The sequence below is a fragment of the Carlito syrichta genome, unplaced genomic scaffold, assembly GCF_000164805.1.
Source record: "Carlito syrichta isolate Samal-C Ts95f unplaced genomic scaffold, Tarsius_syrichta-2.0.1 Scaffold308796, whole genome shotgun sequence".
In the NCBI taxonomy this organism is placed as follows: domain Eukaryota; kingdom Metazoa; phylum Chordata; class Mammalia; order Primates; family Tarsiidae; genus Carlito; species Carlito syrichta.
Genome location: NW_007252892.1, coordinates 168,677 through 189,620, shown reverse-complemented (window position 1 = coordinate 189,620; position 20,944 = coordinate 168,677).

The following is a 20,944-nucleotide window of genomic DNA, read 5'->3' as shown; positions in this document are numbered from 1 at the left end:
TGCCTTCCGGCTGCCCCCTTCCTTGTGCGCGCCACCACGGGGCAGGGAGGCCAGCCGCCTGGTGATCTTAGGAGGGCTCCAGGCTCACGTCACAATGCCACGGCGTGGACCCAAGGGAGACACCAGCCGCCTTGGCTCCGGTAGCACAGTTCAGTGGCCTGCTGGCCCACGCTCTACCCGGCCCTTGTCTCTGTGCACCAAGGACACCCTGGAACTCCCACCCCTCTTCACGTGGCTTCCCGGCAGGGTCAGCCCGGCAAGGAGGGGAGGAGGCTTCAGCGTGTCCCAGATGCGCAGCCCAGGCCGCTGGCCACATTTCAGGGCCACAACTGCCGCGCAGGGGGGAAGGGCTTCTGAGCCAGCTTTCTGTGCTCTGCTGTCAGCTCTGAAGAGAGAGTCACCTCTCATGACCCATTCCCACATGGATGCCGGCCCTGGTGACCCGTCCCAATGTGGACACCCGCTGTGGTGACCCATCCCTGATTGGACGCTGACCCTCGTGATCCACCCCCGTGTGGACTTTGGTTCTCGGGACCCGTTCCCATGTGGATGTTGGCTCTCCTGACCCATCCCCCACGTGGAAGTCGGCCCTCATGACGCGTCTCCGTGTTGATGTCAGCCCTTGTGACCTGTTCCCATGTGGACATCAGTTCTTGCGACCCATCCCCACGTGGATGTTGGCTCTCCTGACCCACCCCCATGTGGACGTCAGCCCTCGTGACCCATTCCCATGTGGAGGTTGGCTCTCTTGGCCCATCGGATACTGGTCCTTGTGACCTGTCCTCATGTGGGCGTTGGCTCTCATGATCCATCCCCGTCTGGACTTGTGATCTGTCCTCACATGCAAGTCTACTCTTGTGAATTCTTGGACACATTCAGGGGTGCCCTGTGGTGACCGGAAGCCTGGCCCGTCCAAGTGGGGCCAGGACCCCCAAACAGGCTCGCTGTGGCCGGGGACACCTTGGCCCAGGGTGGGCCCCGTGGAGGCGCCAGGCAGCCCACTGTATTGCTGAGGGCTGGTCCGAGAGGTCCCTGCCTCCAGCCCTATGAGAGGGCACTGACTTAACTTCCAGCATGAGGAGCCAAGAAGGCAATGGACGTCCCCTACCAGGAAGGGTACAAGTGGATGGAAAGCCAGGCCGGGCCAGCCAGCCTCCACACGGCCCTCAGGACATAGGGCCGGTTCTCAAGGAGGCATCCAGGAGCGTCTGCCCTGGCCGTGCTGGTATCCATCCCGGGGCATGCCTGGGTATGGAGAACTGGCACGGAGTCATCCAGCTGTTCTTCTCCAGAGCACGACTTTGAAGGGGAGTCCTGGCTAAGGGGCTGGCCTGCCCCTGACAAAGAAGAAAGGGTGACCACAGGAAAGCTGCCAGGCCTGGCCGGGCTGACCCTCCAGCGATCCAAGGCCCTCCCCGTGTTACTCAGCATCTCTGGCTTCCAGCTTTCAGTGGACAGAGCTGCCCACATGACTCAGGCTCTCAACACGGAGGAAAGATTTCTCTTTTTCATGAAAGTAGGTGATAACGGAGTCCACGCTATTTCTGTCCACGCTTTGTGGATTTCCGTGCACAGCTTCCTCCTCTCTGAAGAGTAGGATGAGAGGAGCCGCTGACGTTTCTAGGTTATTCCAGACTGTAGTGGAATTCGCAGAGCTGCCTAGAGTCTAACACAGCTCTGAACGGTGCTTTCCTGACACCCAACACATCCCAGCAAAGAATTAAAACTTGGATAAATGCCCTGTATTTTATCCACTTCACGTTTAGACTGATGTTTACTTTGGTTTTTCAGGATTCTCCAACTGCCCATAATTTTGATTGCACAAAATGCACCCATTAAAAATAAATTTACAAATCATTTACGCGCAAGAGACATTGTGAAAATATAACACACGATCATGCTATGAGCTCGATCTTCACCATGCGAGCCAGCAATCCCCCCACAGGGTGTCTCCCCAAAGAGACACAAGCCATTCGACCAAAAAGACACCTGCACTCACCTGTTTCTCTCAGCACTACTCACAGTAATAAAGCCATGAAACCAGCCTAGGTGCCATCAGTGGTGGACTAGATAAGGAAAACGTGGTACACACACACACCGTGGGACACTACACAGCCATGAAGAAAAATGAAATCCTGTCCTTCACAGCAACATGGGGGCAGCTGGAGGCTGTTTTTGTAAAGTGAATTAATGCAGAAACGGAAAGCCTAGTACCTCATGTTCTCACTGATATGAGGAAGCTAAACACTGGATGCACAAGGCACGGGGACGGAGCCACAGACACGGGGGACTCTCAGAGGGGGGAGGGTGGGGCCTGCTGGGTGCCACGGTCACTGCTTGGGTCAACAGAAGCCCACCCCTCAGCCTCACCAATACTTCCGTGCAACAGTCCTGCAGAGGCGCCCGAGTCTAAGACGAAACAAGATGCAATTAAACAAGATAACGTCTGTATGTCTGAAACAGATGCTCTCAAACCCCTGCCCCGAAATTCCTCCAGGAATTAGGACCCAGGTGAGGACTATTTTCATTTGATGACTGAGCGTTTGCTCATCTCCTGACACCGTAGTTGCTAAAGCCTGTTTGGTACAACCGGGCCAAGCAGAAATGCAACAGGTTTTTTTTTTAATTGTAAAAATTAATACTTTTGCAGAGCATCACACAGCTCTTCTGCAGGCAGACTTGACACAGCTTTGGCCTCCGTCTGAACAAAGGAGCGGGGCAGGACTCCCTTGTTTCTCTCCCTTCTGGGTGTGCACAGGGAGGCAGCCACGCGGAGGCTGGTGGGAAGGAGGCTGCTTCATCAAACTGGGCCAGCATGCCTGTGGACTGTGAGCCCCGGGGAGCGTCGGAAGCCCCGCCCTGCGCGCGGAAGGCTGGGACAGTGACTTCTCCATGCGATGGCAGCAGGTTTCCATCAATCAGGCGCACTTCCCCGGGACGTCATCTCCCCGTTGTCCCCAGGGGGCAGCGAGCTGGCACAGAGTTTCATGGTGACCAGGGAGAGCAAACAGTTCAGTGGTCAGGAGACAGGTGGGGGAGGGCTCGGGGCCATCGGACCCAGGACTGCAGACAGGGGGCTCCAGGAGGAGACCCCTACACCCAGGGAAGGCAGCAGGGGATGCAGGGCAAAGGCAGGACGTGACGGGTCACAGTCAGAAGAGTACGAGTGGACTAGACGGAGACCCAGGGGGGAGAGGCAGGGCCTCAGCCCAGCACCACCCTGCTCCCAGGATGGTCCTGGCTGGGGAGAACTGGGGGTTGAGCGTTCAGGCAGCACCACCCCCCTCCCAGGATGGTTCTGGTCAGGTAGGGCTGCAGGGGGCGCATTCAGGCAGGCGATGCTGCTCTCGGGGTATCGCGACTGGATGGGCAGGTGGCGGGTGCAGGGCTTGGGGAAGGAGAACGAGGCTGCTGCAAGGGTATGGGTGTTCACTGCAGGACTGCGTGGAAGGCTTTCTCGGGAGTTCTAGTGGGTTTTAAAGAACACTTTAAGGCCACAATACTTTAGGGGGGCTAAAGAGAAATGCGAGGAGCCTGTAGGAAAGTCCCAGCATCTCAGACGCAGCAGCCCAGGAAGCAAAGAATTCTCATGGCCAGAGTTTCCTCTACCTGTACAAGCCGGATACCGACTGCAGGCAGTGCCTCAGGCTCTGGATCCCAGAGACCTGGAGAGAGCGAAGCCACCGATTTCGTCTCTTTCAAGCTAGTTGTCAATACATCACACTCACTTGCTTCCTTGAAGACACAGGGCTAAGCTGGAAGACTCAGGACACGCACGTATTACGGAAAAAAGGCATTGACCATGGAGCGTGGGCCAGGGCACACGCCTGTGACCCCGTGATTTGTGGGGCACGTGTCCCAGAGCTCTTAGGGTTTGCAAGGCTCAGCCTTTGTTTTATATAAGGAGACTCCACGTCCAACTTCGATTAAAGATGTTTCATTGCTTCAAAAAACATCTGATCAGTGGATAATGCTAGTTTGATTTCTTGCTTTCAGTATGTGCTCACAACTCCCAATTTCATTTTCCTAACTTATTGCTATGGCACAAAAAGGATCAAAGCCAACAGCTGGATTTATTAAGGATCCCAGATATGAACCAATGCACAGAATTCATTGTGTATCTATATCCTAGCAACAATTGAACAGACAATGAAATTTTAAAACAGATGCGATTTACAGTGGAATAAAAATCCCATCTAGAAATAAATCTCACTAAGAAGGTGCGCGTTCTCTACACTGGCACCTGCAAGACATTCTGCCTTTCTCTTCATGATAGCTACACACTGAGGTCACCCGGGCCGACCTGGACACATGGAGACCCTGTCACAGGACACTGGAGGAGCTGGCAGCTCACCCAAGGCGAATCTGGAGATAGCAGCTCATGTAATTCTGAAAAAAGAAGAGGAAATTGTGCAAAAGACATGGTCCTAGCTAGTATACACTGATGCCCAGGGAGTGTTTGCCCAGCACGATGCCTTCTATTCGGGAGGTTGTCACAAAGTCAGGGCACTCGCCGTCTCTCCTTAAACACATCTATCCTGAACATCAGCCACTGGATCTTCCCACTGCTGTGATTTTAAAAATATAAGTGACAATCGTGAAACTGTATGAGGCAGGAAAATAATGAGCATAACCGAGAGGAAAACCAGTTCTCACTGGAATGAAATGTAGAAAGAGATTAACTAGCAAACCTAAATTTCAAGTCCCAGATTTCGCCTTCCTCAGCTTCTCGGCAGAAAGAATGGCCATGGCCCCACAGAGGAATAATTTGCTATCAACCAAAATTATGTAAAGAGTTAGAGTTGCTTTTTTAATAAATAAGGTGATAAGGAGGAGAAAATGAACCAAAGTGTGGCAAGAGGTGGCATTTTTTTCTTTATGTTTTAAGATAAGACCAAACAAATGTTGATGTGGTTACAAAGTAATTCAGAAAGGACATGTATCAAAAATAGACTTTAAAAACAAAAGGTCTTTATCAGCATACTTTCCAAATTTTCCCATGGAGTTTTCATCTGGAAAGATTATATTTACATACTTAAGCTGGCTTTGTTGGGTGGGGTGCAGAGACACACCACCCACACCTCACACTCCATACACATCTCACACACCACACACACTTGGTTTTAGGCAGCAGATGACACGCACACAGCTTCTGTGCTGAGTTAGCTGGGAGGTGATGTGTGAAGGCATTTTGCACACAAATAACGTTGTGCATGTGTGTTCCCCTGGCAGAGAAGTTCACAGAAGCCCATTCACACTGGAAACACAGACGTAACCGCAGTCCAGTGCATCATGCTGCTGGGATGAGGTGTCCCTGCTGGACTGAGCTCTGGAGCGTAGGCTCATGCAACGTGTGGCTCTGTCTGCCCTTGACCTTGTCCCAGCCCTGAGTCTGGGGGCTTCTTGGTTCCTCAAATCTGATGGGAGCAAGGATCTGGGGGAACCGCCTCCATTCACATCCTTCCCCGAGTTCAGCTGCATGAGGGAAGCCCATGTCTCAGTGCTGGTGATCAGGGTCTGTACCTAACTACCCATTACAAATAAAACACCGCCAAGAAAGCTGATTTGCTCACTAAGATATGCCCAAGACCCAGAAACCCTACCTGGGAGTGTTTGGGTAAAATGCCTTTATAAATAAGACTCTGAACAGATGGGAACAGCTGCTTAGTCAATTTGTGTGTAATGGAGTTGTACAGACTCGACTTCATGGTAAGCATCTTTTGTGATTGTGGGAGTACAGTGTGCTTCCTCAGGAGGGTCTCGACACTGATCTTTTATTTTGTGAGCTGACACTTTGAGGCTCCGTTGCCATGGAGGGAGTTCCGATGTCCTATTTGACTATTCTGCATCCAGATTTGTTTCTGTAATCTACTTTTTACTGAGTTTAAAACAGAACATACACATTTACCTGGGGCTCAAATTTGATTTTGACTTTGTTTTGCCAGCCTGGAGTCTGAACTAGTATAATCTAGAAAATTGGAACACTAAACTTATTGTTGATGCATGAAAGCGGAGGAGAAATATCCTGTACTCAAACACACGGGACACGCACAAAGTTGTGGCAGAAGGTTTTCATCGTAAATCCACATGTACAAGAACCAAAAAGAGTAGCTATGTTGATCAATACACTATAACATCCCAATGTAGCTTCAAGGCTTTGCTGAATGACTAATGTGCTTTATGCTGTTCCACTTATTTATTTAACTTATTTTGGTTGCAGAATATTAGCTAATTTAAATAACACAATAATATGTACATCCAGACTTATCTTTCTGTGCATGTTGTCTTGTGTGTGTTTGGGTTGCAACCTATCTGTTCCCTTTTCTTCAATTTGTTTTTTGAAAAACAATTTAAAATTTCCTCACTTCTAATCTAATTCGTTGCATTCCTTAAATATTTGTACCTTGTGCTATAATTAGTAGTTATTCAAAAGTTCAGTGTACATACTATACAGATATCTGAATAATGAAGACATTTGTATATCTGAGTTTACTTCAACAACCTCTTAGGTTTTGTTTAATCTTTGAATCAAAACATTGCATTACTGATACAACTTAAACAAAAGCACAATGGAAAGCGATATGACCCGTGTGTATGTTCACTGGTAAACATATGCAGGGGGACCCCAAAAAACCTGGAATTATGTTTTTGGAGAACGGGTCCTTTTTAGGACAGGTTTCCCCTGCTAGGTAGGACACCAGCTAGCATTGCTGTGCATCACGATTTGTGGAAGAAACATCCTGAGCTGCGGTGAGCAAGAGATGGGTTCTTCCGCCACGACAACAGACGTACCTAAACCCTGCGGAGAGTCCCGCAGCTTTTGACCCAAGACAGCATGACCCCCGCGCCCCCCCCGCCCGGTTCACCTGATCTCACGCTGAGAGATTTTTGGTTTTTGTTTCCCCAGATGAAAAAGTCCCCAAAGGGAAACGTGTGGCTGATGTGGAAGAGGTGAAACAAGAGATGGCAGAAGCACTAAAAGGCACCAGATGGACGAGTTCAAACGCTGTTTTGAAGAGCGGAAAAAGTGTGGACAGGCGTCACAGCAAACGGGGAGGACTTTCGAGCTGGCTGAAGTCAAACAGGTAAGCATAAATACAGAATTTTACATAAATACGTTCTAGGTTTTTGGGTCCTCCCTCGCAGCCACTTGCACAAACACACGCACGCATGGGTGCACACCAACGTATTCACGAAGACATCACGAACGGGTGATGCTGTCTGGCACCCTCCTGGAAGTGGACACGCAAGCCCTCGAGTGCCACAGCCGTGTGACATGACCTTCACGGTCACTGTCACGCGTTCTTTCTGAGACCCCTGTGTTAAGAGCAACACGGCAAAGCTTCCAGTCTTCCGTTAACGGCCACGGACGCCCCGTTGCCTAGAGAACACCTGGCCTGCGTTCCGTGCGCCATCGCACCGCAAGTCCCGCCCTCTGGGGACCCGAGCTCTCCTGGGGGCCTGTCCAGACGGCCTGCTCCGTCCCCCGCCCCCTGCCTCTTCCTCAGCCGAGGACGTCCGAGGGGCACTCCCGGGCCTGGTGCTGACTCCGCTCGTCCCCCCGGCTCGCCAAAGTCGCCACTTACACCCTGCGGTCTCGCGCCCCCACCCACAGCACAGAGATGCCGTGGGGGCCACGGTCCCTTGGGCTCCTTTTTGCCTCCCACGAGAGCGTGTGAGACCGATTCTGCTCAGCTGGACACAGAGCCGCCGGCGGGAGGTGAAACATCATCTTCCTGCTGGTTACCCTGTGGACGGCAGCCTTCGGACACTCTCCAGAATTCCCACCGCTTTTGGCTAGAAACAGACATCTTCAGAGAGACAGAAGGCAGCCTGGAGTAACACTCAACAGGTTGGCACCACCCCAGTGCCTGGCACCGCACAGCTAAGTCACCAGGAAACACTTTCTGGACATCATCTAATCCAATCTGAGGTGAGTTCCATGCTGCAAGTGTTTCTTATCCCCCGAGATGTTACGGCTTACCTCACAGTGATGTTACAGTGATGAAAATGAAATGTACGGATTTTCTAGCCTCATTAAGCCCGAGAGAATGTGTCTGGGAAAAGGGCGCTGAGATCCGAAGCGTGTGCCCTTGTTTTGAGGAGGTGACTCCGAAGGTGACCTGGACTGGGCTTTCCCTCTGTGGCATTCTGCGCCTCCTAGGGTAAAGTCCTCACCCACAGGGCCTGAGAGTGGCTGTCTTTGGAAATGGGTCTTAAAGAGGCAGTTGAGGTAAAATGGAGCCATAGCCCTCCGCACGCGCGTGTGTGTATATCGGTCTTGCAGCTTAAGTCCTGTTCCGATGTTGGACATGAGGAAGCGGTCCCGCAGAGGGAAATTTCTGGAACTGCAGTTGGGACTAAAAGCACGTACATGCATACGTGTGTTCCCAGGACTTGGGCTTTTCTGGCTACAGCCTTGTTGGTTACTCCTGTCTCTGGGCATGGCCCACGGAGAAGTGCAAGGTCTGTGACTCTTGACTGACTGTTATTCCAACTATAAACATGTGTTATCTGTGCCTATGTCCCATGCTGTGTTGAAGGGTGCTCTCACACCCGCCGGGGAGAATGTTCCTCACCCTGAGAGACTGAGTCTCACCTCCTGCCGAGTGTGCCTTCACACCCAAGAGCCTGCCGCCTCAGCCCCCGAAAGCATCTCCGTAGGAGACAGGGGCCCCAGAGACCCCAAGACAAGAGCAGCACTGGGCTTCCCCCCGCACAGCCCGGGAGGCCCTGTCTGGCATCCCGGGACACCAACAGAAAGTTGGGAGCTCTTCATTCTTGTGGTCTGGGTCTCACGAGCTCTCTGCCTTGGTGGTTCACTGTCTGGTGGGGTTGTGGCAGAGCTTTGGGTCTCAAAGAATAATAGGAGGAAAACCACCAGAGAGAAGAAAGCAGCCCAGAAGTTCTCTGCGGAGAGTGAGCCCTCTAGCCACCGTTGTCCTCTGTGGGACAGCAGAACCTGACTTTGGGAGGTGGCCGCGAAACTTGAAGAGGCAATCGTGTCACTGTGGGGACGTGGGCGGCCACGTGTCTCAACCTGTCCACCAGTCGGCAGCTGCCTTTGCGAAACGGAGACCATGATCGCTACCGCCCATGGCGCTGCTGGGAGGTCTGCACGGGGCAGTGACGGACACGCGAAGCCCTCGACAGCACGAGTGCTCCAGCACACATGAGATATTGATCATTTTAGTTCCTGCTGCCTTCGGGCCAGACGCAGGGTCAGATCACTGGCCACGCTGTGCCGTGAGCACTCAAGAACACAAGAGGGGTGTCTGCACACAACGACCTTTAAGCTGTGTCCTCGGGTGCTGAGCAGACCTTTTGAGCTGGGCTGATGTTCTGTGGAAGAGACACGCCCACTTGCTTGAATTTTAGCCGACACGCTCCTGCCTAGGCGGAGAGAGCCTGCGGAACTCCGGCCCCTGCCCCAGCACGGTCGCCAGCGGCGTCACACGCGTCTGGCACACGAGCCTTTCCGCCTACCTACGCTCCGCCAAGTGTGAGGGCCTGGTTTTGACCCACACCCGGAAAGAACTTCGTCCTACAAAAACTCACCAGGGCAAGTCCCACGCCTCGCCTCGGCGTTCTCTGAAGAGCACCACCCAGGGAGTCCTGGGAACCAGAGGAGGGGGACCCAGGACCTGGCAAAGACGAAATGGCACGCCTGGGACGGCGCCTGAGAGGACCACGGAGGAGAGATGCTCTCCTAACCCTAAGCGCAGGGGACAGGGCACCGCCGTTGTGTCTGAAATCTGAATATTCGCCGTCTCGGATGTGTTTTTTTATTTCAGTGGTAAGGACTCTGATACAAGCAAATCACCTTTCGAAGAGATGCAGGTAAAGCCACCCTGGGAAACCCTCAAAGATCAGCTCAGCCTGAACCGAGAGAGGAAAAGTCTGGGTGAGTGAAGGGTGGGAGCGCCTTCCCAGCCACACCCCATCGAGGACACGTCGCGCTCACAGAGAAAAAGTGTGGGTGGTGTGGGTGCTGGTGTCGAGTAACTCTACAGCCACACTTCTATGACTTATGATGCAAAAACAGAGGCAGACAACGTGTGACCCTCAATTCATGCATGATTTCGACTTTATCCACTTGTATTTCCCTGATGCTCAAGCTTTGAAACGCTACTATGTACGATCAGAGAGAAAGATCTACACCCAACTATTGCAGCCAGTGTTGCACAGCCCCAGATGAGCAGGACTACAAGTGAGATGTTCTTGACAGGAGTCGATATCCGCCTGGGGAAGGCGGGGCACACCTCATCGATAAGGGTACCTGCACAAGGAACGTTTGTATACCTAACCCTGAATTGTACTCCACAATTTCAAAACAAAAATTCAGAGAGAGAGAGAGAGAGAGAGAGAGAGAGAGAGAGAAGGAATTTTGCTTTCTAGTGCTGCTGTTTGCGTGTCTTCTGTGTCATATATAGATGAGAGGGAGACAATAGATGACATTGATGACGGATGGATGGATGACAGATGAGTCATGGGTAGATAGGTAGGTGGATAACAGATAGACGAATGAATGATAGATGACTGATAGATGGTAGCTAGAAAGAAAGAGAGAGAGAGAGAGAAAGAAAGAGAGAAAGAAAGATACAAAGATGGACAGATGGATGAAAGACACACACACAGTAGCTAGACAGATAGATATGATTCCAAAGTTATCTAATAAGATCAGAACGACCAAGAGACATGCTGTCTCCACAAGAACAAGGGACGCACTTGGTGACTGTCACCTTTTGCACATCCTGTCCTATGTCTACAATGCTGTGTGGACACTTGAGTGCCACCAGCTCCGTGATTCTACGGATAAGCCTTCCTTAAACAGCGCTCGACAGGTGAGTGTATATCCTACTTTACATGACTTCCAGGCAAAGGGAAGTCGTCCACGGTCACAAAAGTGCCACCTCCTGTGACAAGTCACCTTAAGCCACCTCGCTCTCACTGGCTTGCGGCCAGACCTCTGGGAGAGACCGAGGCACACGGAGCTCCTCCCCACTCAGCAGTGAGAAGCAGCGTGCGGGTGGGGACCTTGGGCATGTCTTCCTGGAGGGGGAGGTTGGGGGCCCGTCACAAGCGTGGGGAATTGGGGCCAGCTGGGCACTCCCGAGGGACAATGTGCTCCCCCGCAGAGGGACCGGGGCCCTCGCTGGAAGCACAGGAGAGGCTGAGAGCACCTCACGAGTGAGTCCTCAACACCGGCGACAGAGGAGGCAAAGCCGGACGGAGATGTGCGTTCTGGCTCATCTAGAACGTGTCCCAGAGCTCAGTTCCTACGTCATTCCTGGCCTGGAACATGGTGACGGGCAGCTAACGGCGTTGGGTACACATTTGCTGAATGAATAAATTCCAGTCAATGTAACTGTGGCTGAAAAAATAAACCAGCCGGGGCCCTTTAGAAGCTCACAACTTAATTCTGCAACAAACGTTTGTTGATCGCAGACAACAACACAGTCACTACACCGATGTCTGAGAACACAGAGAGGCACATTACAGCCCTGCCCATGCTTGAGAAGTCACGACAGAGACAGACGCAACACGTGGCATTCAGCCCTTCAGGTAATCCCGCAGGACAGGAGCTGAGAAAACAGGAAATCTTCCCGAGTTTCCACCGTGCCAGAGAGAGCTCCACGTCCTGCCCCCACACGGATGGCCCCCTCATATAAACTGTGATAACCTGACCCCTCCCACAGTCACTTAGGAAATGTTCCATCGTGCTCTGATGATTTTTTTAAAAGAAATTCTTATTGCAAAGATGAAGCCAATTTTCCCAGGGGGCTTTAACTGAGCAGCTATTATGGTTTGACACCCTAGAAGGATGAAAACTGTTCCAACCAAAAGGAGTTTATACTTTAATGGTTTGGTTTGCAAAGGAATTCCACTTGGAGTGACAAAGGAAACACAGTAAAAACCCACTGTGGTAAGAACATCTGATGATATTTTTCATGTTCAAAATCCTCATAGATCTGATGCTGGTGAGTCCATGGCGGGACATTGTCGTTCCGGGTTTTGACTTCAGCCACGTAGCGAGTCTCCAGGACCACAGACGCTCAGGCGGACGGGCCACGCCAGCCCCGCTCACGTCACCTGGTGCCCCACTTGGGGCCCAGCCCCCAGGAGGCGCTGGAGCCGTGTTCGCACACAAGGACGCACCTCGCAAGACACGCCACAGACACGGTTGGGGGCTGAGAACACGTACGGAGTTGAAGGCAGCACGACAAACGGAGCAGCTCTGGATTCCACGGACCACGAGCCGTACTTCCAACCAAACGTCCTTTCTGTACTTCAAGCCACGTAAAATGAAATGTAGAGTAAGTGAACTCAACCAGGCCCACGAAGAGAGAGGCTTGCAAGGCATCCTCTCCTCGCCTCCCTCCCTCCCTCTCTCTCCTGTCTCCTGCTCCCCCTCCGCCATTAAGATCCCTTCATGCCAGTGTGGTTGCTGTTTCTCTTTTGTTTAATATGAGAAACTAGATTATTTTCTATCCGTGGCAAAGACCAAAAGAGGTATTTTGCTTCTAGTGAACCATGCACAAAGGGAGACTTTCAGCAGCAACGCTCTGTGACTTTTTCGGTGGCAAGCTGGCTTTCCTCCGCACCCCAAGCCTAGCCGCAAACCCACAGGTTCCCCGGACGTCCCAAGGACTGTGTGCTCTCTCAGGCTGAGCCAAGACTTCTTCCTCCACAAGATCCTTAAGATGCCTCGATTGGCCTGCTGTGGTCCCAGAGTCAGGGAACCTCCTACTATTTCCGCACTCAATATCCCAGGAAACGTCTCTGTGCTTTTCCTCGGGCGTCTGTCGCCCGGATGCCTTGCCTGCGGGGAGCAGGAATCCACACGAAACACACAAGGGCACATTGTAACTATGTGTGTGCGTCCACATGCAAAAGCCCGCACCATGATTGAACTTTCCGGAAACAGACTCTTGGGTTAAAAACTCAGTTTCCCCAAAACACAAGCCACAGAACCTTATACGAACTCTCAAGCGTGTGAGACGTAACAATGAGTGACCCTGCTTTCCCAGGTGCTTGACGAGGAAGCGTCGCCCCTGGTTTCAGTCCGGGCTGACTGAACCCGCCCGCAGTCCCCGAGAGTGCAGCAGTGGGAGGACCTTGGAGGAACCTGGACGTCACATCAGAGCGACTTGGAGAGGCCTCCAGGCCTGCTTCCTTCCGGCGTCTCTCTGGCTGTCACAGCGTGTTCCTCCTGCTGCCGTCTTGGGATTTTTTTCAGAAGCTATTACTTGCCCTAGTACTTTTCCTGGAGTTCAAACAATGATTTTTATTTCAAAATTATTTACTCTTTAGGAGAAAAAGGAAGAAAAAAAAAAACTAGTAGCACGGAATTCTTTAAATTTAAAAAAACTTCTCCTTGGGCCCTATATTTTGGGTTAAAATGCCATTTTCTGGGAGAATTCTTCTAGAACCTGGGTGGTCCTTTAAAAAGTGTCCTCTACAGGAACGACAGAGTTGAAACATAAAACATAATGTGTTGATGTCTGTGGCCAAATCAAGCGGGCCACGTTTTGCTTTACCTCCGGGAAAGTAAAGGCTACTATTTTAAAATAGCCTCTTGCCCATCTTTCACATGTATAAACGTAATTTGTGCTTAAAACGGTGAGCATCGGATCATGTGGGAGGCGTCCCCACCTTGTGTTCATCCCTGGGGCCTGAGTCCAGTCCACACCAAGAGCCCAGGCACCCCCGTGAGGACGCGCCGCTCACAGCCACGGGTCCAGCGTGAGGCAGCATCTGTTCCAGACGGGGATGAGCGAGCCCTCCAGATTTGGGGCTCGGAGGGCATCGACATCTCTTTCGCTGACCTTCCTGGCATGTGTATTAGACTGCGGTTTTCCAGACGCAATGGCACCTTTAGGAAATGTCGCATCTATTTTAAGGAGGGGGCTGTGTGCACTTCTGATGGACCTGGGCTGGTGAGATCGGCCTTTCTGACCCATCAGAGGCTTCCCGGGTATGCGCTTTGAGACAGCTCATTATGGCCCAAGCCCTGCAATGGTCGCCACGTTTGCTTGTGACCATGGGAGGGGATCTGGCTCGGGTTGGCCTTTTCGACGGGGACCGTCTCCGGCTTCCAAGAGCCGGGTCCTCCGCTCTGTTTCAACACCATATTTGGGAAATCACGTAAGACATTACGAAACGATGAGACAGATCCTCCATCTATCGGCCGCAGGAAACAAGAATCAAAGCCTTCATCTCAAATAAATGGAGCAGTGAAGATTAATTAAAGCCACAAAATTCCCCAAAGCACATCCTGGTCGGGGTATGTAAAGGGATACCTTCCATTAGGTGAAAATCGCCTGAAGGTGTCAGGCTACCCTTTGGGTGTGAGTCACTCCACCTCTTAGAGAGTCCAGAATGGAGGGGCTCCAGGTGTATTCTGGAAAGCATCCGTTTTGTGTATTCTCTGAAGGGCAAATAAAAAAAAAGCCACAGAGAGAAGCCTCGATCTGTTTTGCCAGGGAGGCACGTGCTGGCCCCTTCCTGAACACGACCGGAGGATGGACACGCCCCACTTGAGCGACGTGTTGACGGGAGGGAGCAGGTGTCTCGTGAAAACAGCCACTGCCCCTGTTTCCCCTCTGGTCCACCGGGAGGCTGGGACCCACAAGGTGCAGAGCAGGAGGTGGTCCTCCTCCAGTGAGGCCTCCATGTTAGAACCCGAAGGCAATTGCAGGAGCAGGCGAGCCCTGGTTGCCCGCCCTGCCTGGGAAGCCCCTCAGCCAAGCCGCCCCCGGGCCAGCGGTCGTCAGGGCACACAGCTCGGAACGCGTCCACCTCCACCGTTTCACCTCCCAGGGAGCCAAGCGAAAGGTCCCAACCTCAGATGTGTCTGAAGCTCCATATTTCTCTCCAAACTTAAACGCTTCCTTTCTTTGTTTAGATGAACGCTTCATTTATTGAACACTACTTTGTGATCAAGTATAAAATACCCCTGTGTAATGTAAAGGTAAAATTGAAAAGACCTGCCTGCTATTTTTGAAATCGAAAAAATTAACATTAACTATTGATGATTTTTACAACTTAAAACAGATAACAGTGGGATTCCGATGTATATGAATTTTATAACACAAAGAGGATTTACCAGTCATTTTCTTATAGAAACCAGATGCTAATTGTATTCATTTGCCATCAATAAAATAATAAAATGTAATTATTTGGCTGGTCTTTCTACCCAATACCTCTAACAAGAATAAAAGATGACAAAATATACACAGCACATACAGAGGACCTAGGCAACTCAGATTAACTCTTGACTTTCAAGTACATATTGTTCTTCAGAAAAAGCCTGTGGTCTTTGCAAATGGCCAAATTCATTTTTAGAAAAATTATAGATCTCTTAAGAAATGACCTTATCACTTTCTAAGTTGCTAAGTCTTAGAGGTGGTTTCTGAGAAATTGGATTCGCTCAAAAATTTGCAGCTGGGGTTTCAGCTAAGAGCTGCGTGCTGGGCCTCGCTACCGCAAAATCAGTCGCAAACCGGATGCCATAGCCCTGTCCTCTGTGCCTTTTAAATAAAATAAACAGGTAACTAAAAGCTCAACTTCCAGGGCTACACAGGGCTGTTTTCCTGCCTAGGTAGGAACACATGTCAACAGAAGAGCAGTTCTGGTTCTCAGTTTTAACATTCCTAAATGCCCCCATCCTTCCTGCTTTCTAAAGTCTCCTAAGAGCATATCAGACTTATGTGCAGACCCAAAATTTAAAAAGCGTTTTTTCCTCCTCTTTTTGAAAGCAACGCCCCTGTATTTGACACTGGCACATTCTTAAGTGAGTTGTCATATTTTACTAGCTTAGGGATCAACAATCTTCTTTGCAAAATCAAGTGTTTACCAGTCACATTTCTGGGTGGAGGAAAGACATCTCCTTGTAAAGACAGAGGCTGACCTAGTCCGTTCTGTTTACAGGAATGTGGCGGCAGGCATCCGGGTTTTGGCTGCACACCAGGCGAGGCGCTGCCTGGGTTGCGTTCCTGGTGACAGCAGACAGCCACGGAGACTGCGCCGACACCCGGGAGGGGGATGTTCTGAGAGGGACAGCTTCACTTTGCATAGTTCACCTGGCATCCACCTTTATTCTTAAATTCGGCTTTCAAATGGCAATGGGTGCTTGTGGGAACCTGCTTACTCTGTAGAAAACCGTCCTTTCGGAAATCCTGTTAGCTAGTAATTAGGAACCAAATCTATCACTGCAACATCTATTTAGGAATAATATTTTTAAATGATGAGAAGCAGGGTCGTCTAATTAATTGTGCTTTTTAGGTGTTGTCCGAAACTGTTCATACCACAAAAATAATGATGCTCATTTTCTTCTATTTTAGAAAAAGCAGCAGGCAGGTTTAAAAATTGCGCAAATGCTTCAGCCGTGTGTGCTATGCATGTATGTACATATATGATACACGGGCATTGATATGAATTGTGTGATATATGTAGTGTGTGTGTGTGTGTGTGTGCATCTATGATGCTATATATACATTTATCATTTTAAAATTGCACATGAAATGTTTTAGGCCATGATCTTTTCATGCCTCGAAAGGCACGTCCTTTTCTGTGTGTCCTTACATCATGCACTCTGGGATGACACTTCTACAATAACGGATTGCCCTGCTAAAACATGGACACATGCATCCCATATTTTTATTCCAAATTCAAGTTCACTCATCATATCTAATGCCCTTGAAGCAGTCTCAAATTACTGTTATTACACGGGTCACTAGAAACCAGAGGCACGAATACAAATTTCTTAAAAAGAGAAAGAGAAAAAGCCTCACACAATTAGATGCCGGCTAACGGTTCAATCAAGTTGATGTTATCACCAAATCCAGCCCTTCCTCTTGAGCTGTCTGCGGGCACGATCAGCGGGGGCCGTGGAGCCGAGCTGGCGGTGCAAGGCCGTGTCCGTCACCAGCCCGGTGACATGGTCCTAGAGGGCTGTGGCGTTGCCGGGCGGGCAGCCACGCCGCGCTCCCCGCGCCCCGAGCACCGTCTTTCTCTTTCATTAATTTTTCATGGACTCTCACTGCACAACACGCCAGCGTCTGGCATCCATCTGCACGACTTATTTTGTCCCTGTTGCCAACTTTTTATTTGCATCTCGCCACATTCCGCAACCTGCTCCTTCTCCCACCTTCCGGGGTGCGTTCTCTACTTCCACAGAGCTGCCTCGTGCTCCTGCTCTCGGAAGCCATCCCTGGGCTTCTAAAACTCTGCAGAACCAGTCACTCTGGAGCAGGGCCTAAATTCCAAGAGTTACCTGATCTTGCTGTCAGATGCCTCAAAGAAAGAAGCGTCATGAGCCGATGCCCAAATTCAATTTCTCTGACTCACCAAATGCTTGTTTATACAGCATCTCAGATCACGCCCAGCCCCTTCCCTCTTCTGGCTTATGAAGACTGACATACCTCACTCCAAACCCCGTCCCCAGTTTACCTGGGGGAAGCATCTGGATCTGTCTTGGTTTCCAACCTATTTCCAAATGGGTGTGCCCCGAAAGAGCCTTTTTAAACATTTCCAGAAATGTGTTACACACTGCATATAGTAATGGGTGGAATAGTAAAAGTATTATTTGTAAAATGCATTTCACGCTAATTCATAGCTTCTTTTGGGAAACATGCACTCACAAAAGAAAGAAAAACGGAGATGCAAGACAGGATATATGTACTATTTTAATAACTGAAAATAGCTTTATGAAATTCCTCAAATATGCCACCCTAAAGTCATCTCATGGTTCAGAGATTAATTGATACATTTTTAAGTCCTTCATTTTTCTATACTACACTATTTTGATGAGTTCTGCCTCTGATTTTACCTGGTTGAACTCATGCTAACAACCAAAAATACCCTTGAACATTTACCTTTATTATTTTTGGTTAAAATGTACACATTTGTAATATTCCCACGTTCAGTTCTTTTCTAGGCCAGGCAGACATCACCCCAAACAACCAAATAATACCTATTTGCTCGTGCATAATCACCTGGCACCATTCGTCCAAGAAGCGTCCGATAAGGCGCAACCTCTTGGAACTCTCCGTGGGAAATGAGCTCCGTGGGAAATGAGCTCCGTGGGGATTTGGTGATGGTGGGCCACAGCCAGTCTCCGTGAGCTGTCAGAGCTACTATGATGTTCTAAATGGTTCTGAGTGAAGCAGAAACAGGGCATCCACCCTGATGCCTCTGACATGTTACACGGGCTGTGAACATTGCGTTGCCATATCTGTAAAAAGGAGGGGCTTCTCCTGGCCTCGCAGTGTTTTTTAGTTGCTTATCTTTTTCCCGTATAAAAGTCAAATCTTGGCATTTCTCATTTGCATAGAAAATATACACCCTTCATAAATAATTTCTAAGTAAAAAATCCCAACTGAGAAAATGACACACGGAGAAAATGCAAAGCTATCTATGGCATGAGGTCCCGAGAAAACAGTAGAAGGGGCCTTGCTGGTGGGAGCTGCACTCTGAGACTCTTCTCTAAAGTTTTTCTGAGGGAGAAATGCAGGTTCCTGCCGGTTAATACCCCAAAGTCACATTTCGTAACGTAGTTGCTTCTTTTTCTTCATCTGGATTTTTAAAGAGACATCCTGCTTCCTGTGTAGGGTGGTGACCAAAAGGCACCTTGCACAGAAAAGTATTTCATTTCCCAGACTACGAATTCCACTCCCCAGCGATGAAGGTCTCACATCGCTACCACATTTGAGCTGGAGCTACTGGGTGCTTTATTTTGGGGCCCACGGCATGTTTTGATAATAAACAGCATACCGCACCACAGTCACTTTCAACATGCAGGCAGAGACAGAACCCGGTTGCACACCACTGGGAAACAGAAAGTTACCCTGCACCTTCAAAAATGACTCTCGCCCGCCAGAACAGGTGAAAACGCACATGTCACAGGCAGAAGGTCAACGTCTCTCCGTCGTATGCATTTGTGACGAGAAGAGCCCTTGTCTGGGGCTTGTACCATCACTGTTTGCCGGCAGCACCCACAGAGCCTGGCTGGGACTCCTCACCCGTCACTCACACGTGTGGGTTTTAAACAGTGACAAGCACAGGGTTTTCATATTGGATAAGCTTAAGAGTGGAGACCCTTCTATTCACTTACGGTTGTTAAGATTCACGACAATCAGAACATAATTTAAACTTACCGTTATTTTGATACTGCAGAAAAGCAAGGGGCTGTGAAAACCGAGCATCATGTGTTAACCGACCCATTCCCAGGAAACGCCAGGAATCACTGAATGTGCCCTGGCTCGCCGTGCTTTCTTTCAATTTGGTCATGTGCATCTGCGTGGCTAACTCCTCCACCAACAGGGACTGTGTGGCAGTTAGCTTTGACTTTCCGACCAAGACAGCTGCCGGCAGGTGCCACGGGCGATTTCACCCCCCCCCCCCCAGATCTGCTCATAATAGGAGTCGGTACACAGATCCTGACAGCCCTCTCCCACTTCAGGTTTGGACTGTGAAAATGAAGGGACTTGGCGTCTTCAAAATAACCAAGGCATTGAAATATTGCTAGAAGAACCTTATTTTGAATTGCTATAGTTAAATCCGTGGCAAATGGAATTTTTCTTCTGACTTCTACCCCCCCCCCCCCACTGAATACTTTCTAAGCTAGCGTGACTGACATTTAATGATCGGGCAAGTGATTTGGAAAAAGGCAACCATTTCCCCCAGCTCCCGTGTCTACGGACTGCAGTATTCTGAAATATCACTCCATATTCTTCAGTTCCACATACCCAAATAGGCTCAACAGGAAATCCTGGAAACACGGGCACTTGAAGCGGAGGGACGAGGCTCACTGTTGCCTCTTCGCGACCTGTGCATCCGTCAGTCCTGTGACTTTCTCAGTGTCGAGGCCACTTTTGGGGAGCCCACTCGTCGGAAGGCACGACCGGGTCTCCCTCCCAGACATTTCCAAAGAACACAATGAACAGCCAGCGCACGCAGAAGCAGCCCCAGAGCTAAGCTGGCACCACAGAGGCACCCTCGGAAGCCGAGGACTCTGGCGCCTGGGAGGAGGTCGTGGGCCACGTCTGCTCCCAGGGGTCCCACCACACGGTCCCACCACACGGTCCTGACGGTTGGCTGGGGGACACTGACGCCCTCAAGCCGACCGGCGAATTTCTAGGACTGGAAGGAGTCATAAAGGACTGGGGAGCGGAGCACGCGGGAAGCCGGCTGGCAGAAACTTATCTCGGCCTGCTGCAAACGGGAAGCTTCTCTCCCGGGAGGACGCACGGCCTCCACCCCGCGACACCGCCTGCTGCGCGAGGACTCCGGAGACGACCCGCGCGTCTGAGCCGCGTCTTCCCAGCTGTTCCTTCTACCTCTGAACGCACCTTTCAGACACACATCGACAGGTCTCCAACAGTGCCAAGGGCTGAACTTCCGCCGCAGGCTCCTACCAGGGAGCTGGCAGCGGCACAGTTCCCTCTGGCTGGGAGGAGGCGTCTTGTAGTCCTTCTGTGGATCGCGCGGGCCACGGCGCGGCGGCGTCTGGGGACACCGCTGTCACCCCGGAGCGATCGCTCGCTCTGCACGAGCCCCGGCGCGGAAGCCCGGCGCGCGGCGGCAGCGACTAAGTTCCCCGCGGCCGGTCTCCGGGAACACCCGCCACCAGGCACAAGGTGACAGCGTGTCCCCGGCACCCTGTCATCCGGATGCTTTCGCTCCTTTTCTGGCTCGCAGGCTTTTCCCCTTCCCCTCACCACTCACGAGACGGGGTGCTTATTTCTGTTTTCGCGTCCGAATTTCTGCCTCTCTCTCCTCGCAGGAGCGGGTCCCCGTGTTGACAAAATCGCGAGCGCCACGCCGCGTGAAAACTGCCAGGCAATTTGCGGGGCGGTCGCTGGGGTCTTGCCCACTTCCTCCCCGGGGACACGTGGAGAGAATCAGCCGGCGCGAGGGTCGTCCCCGCGCTCTGGCGCTG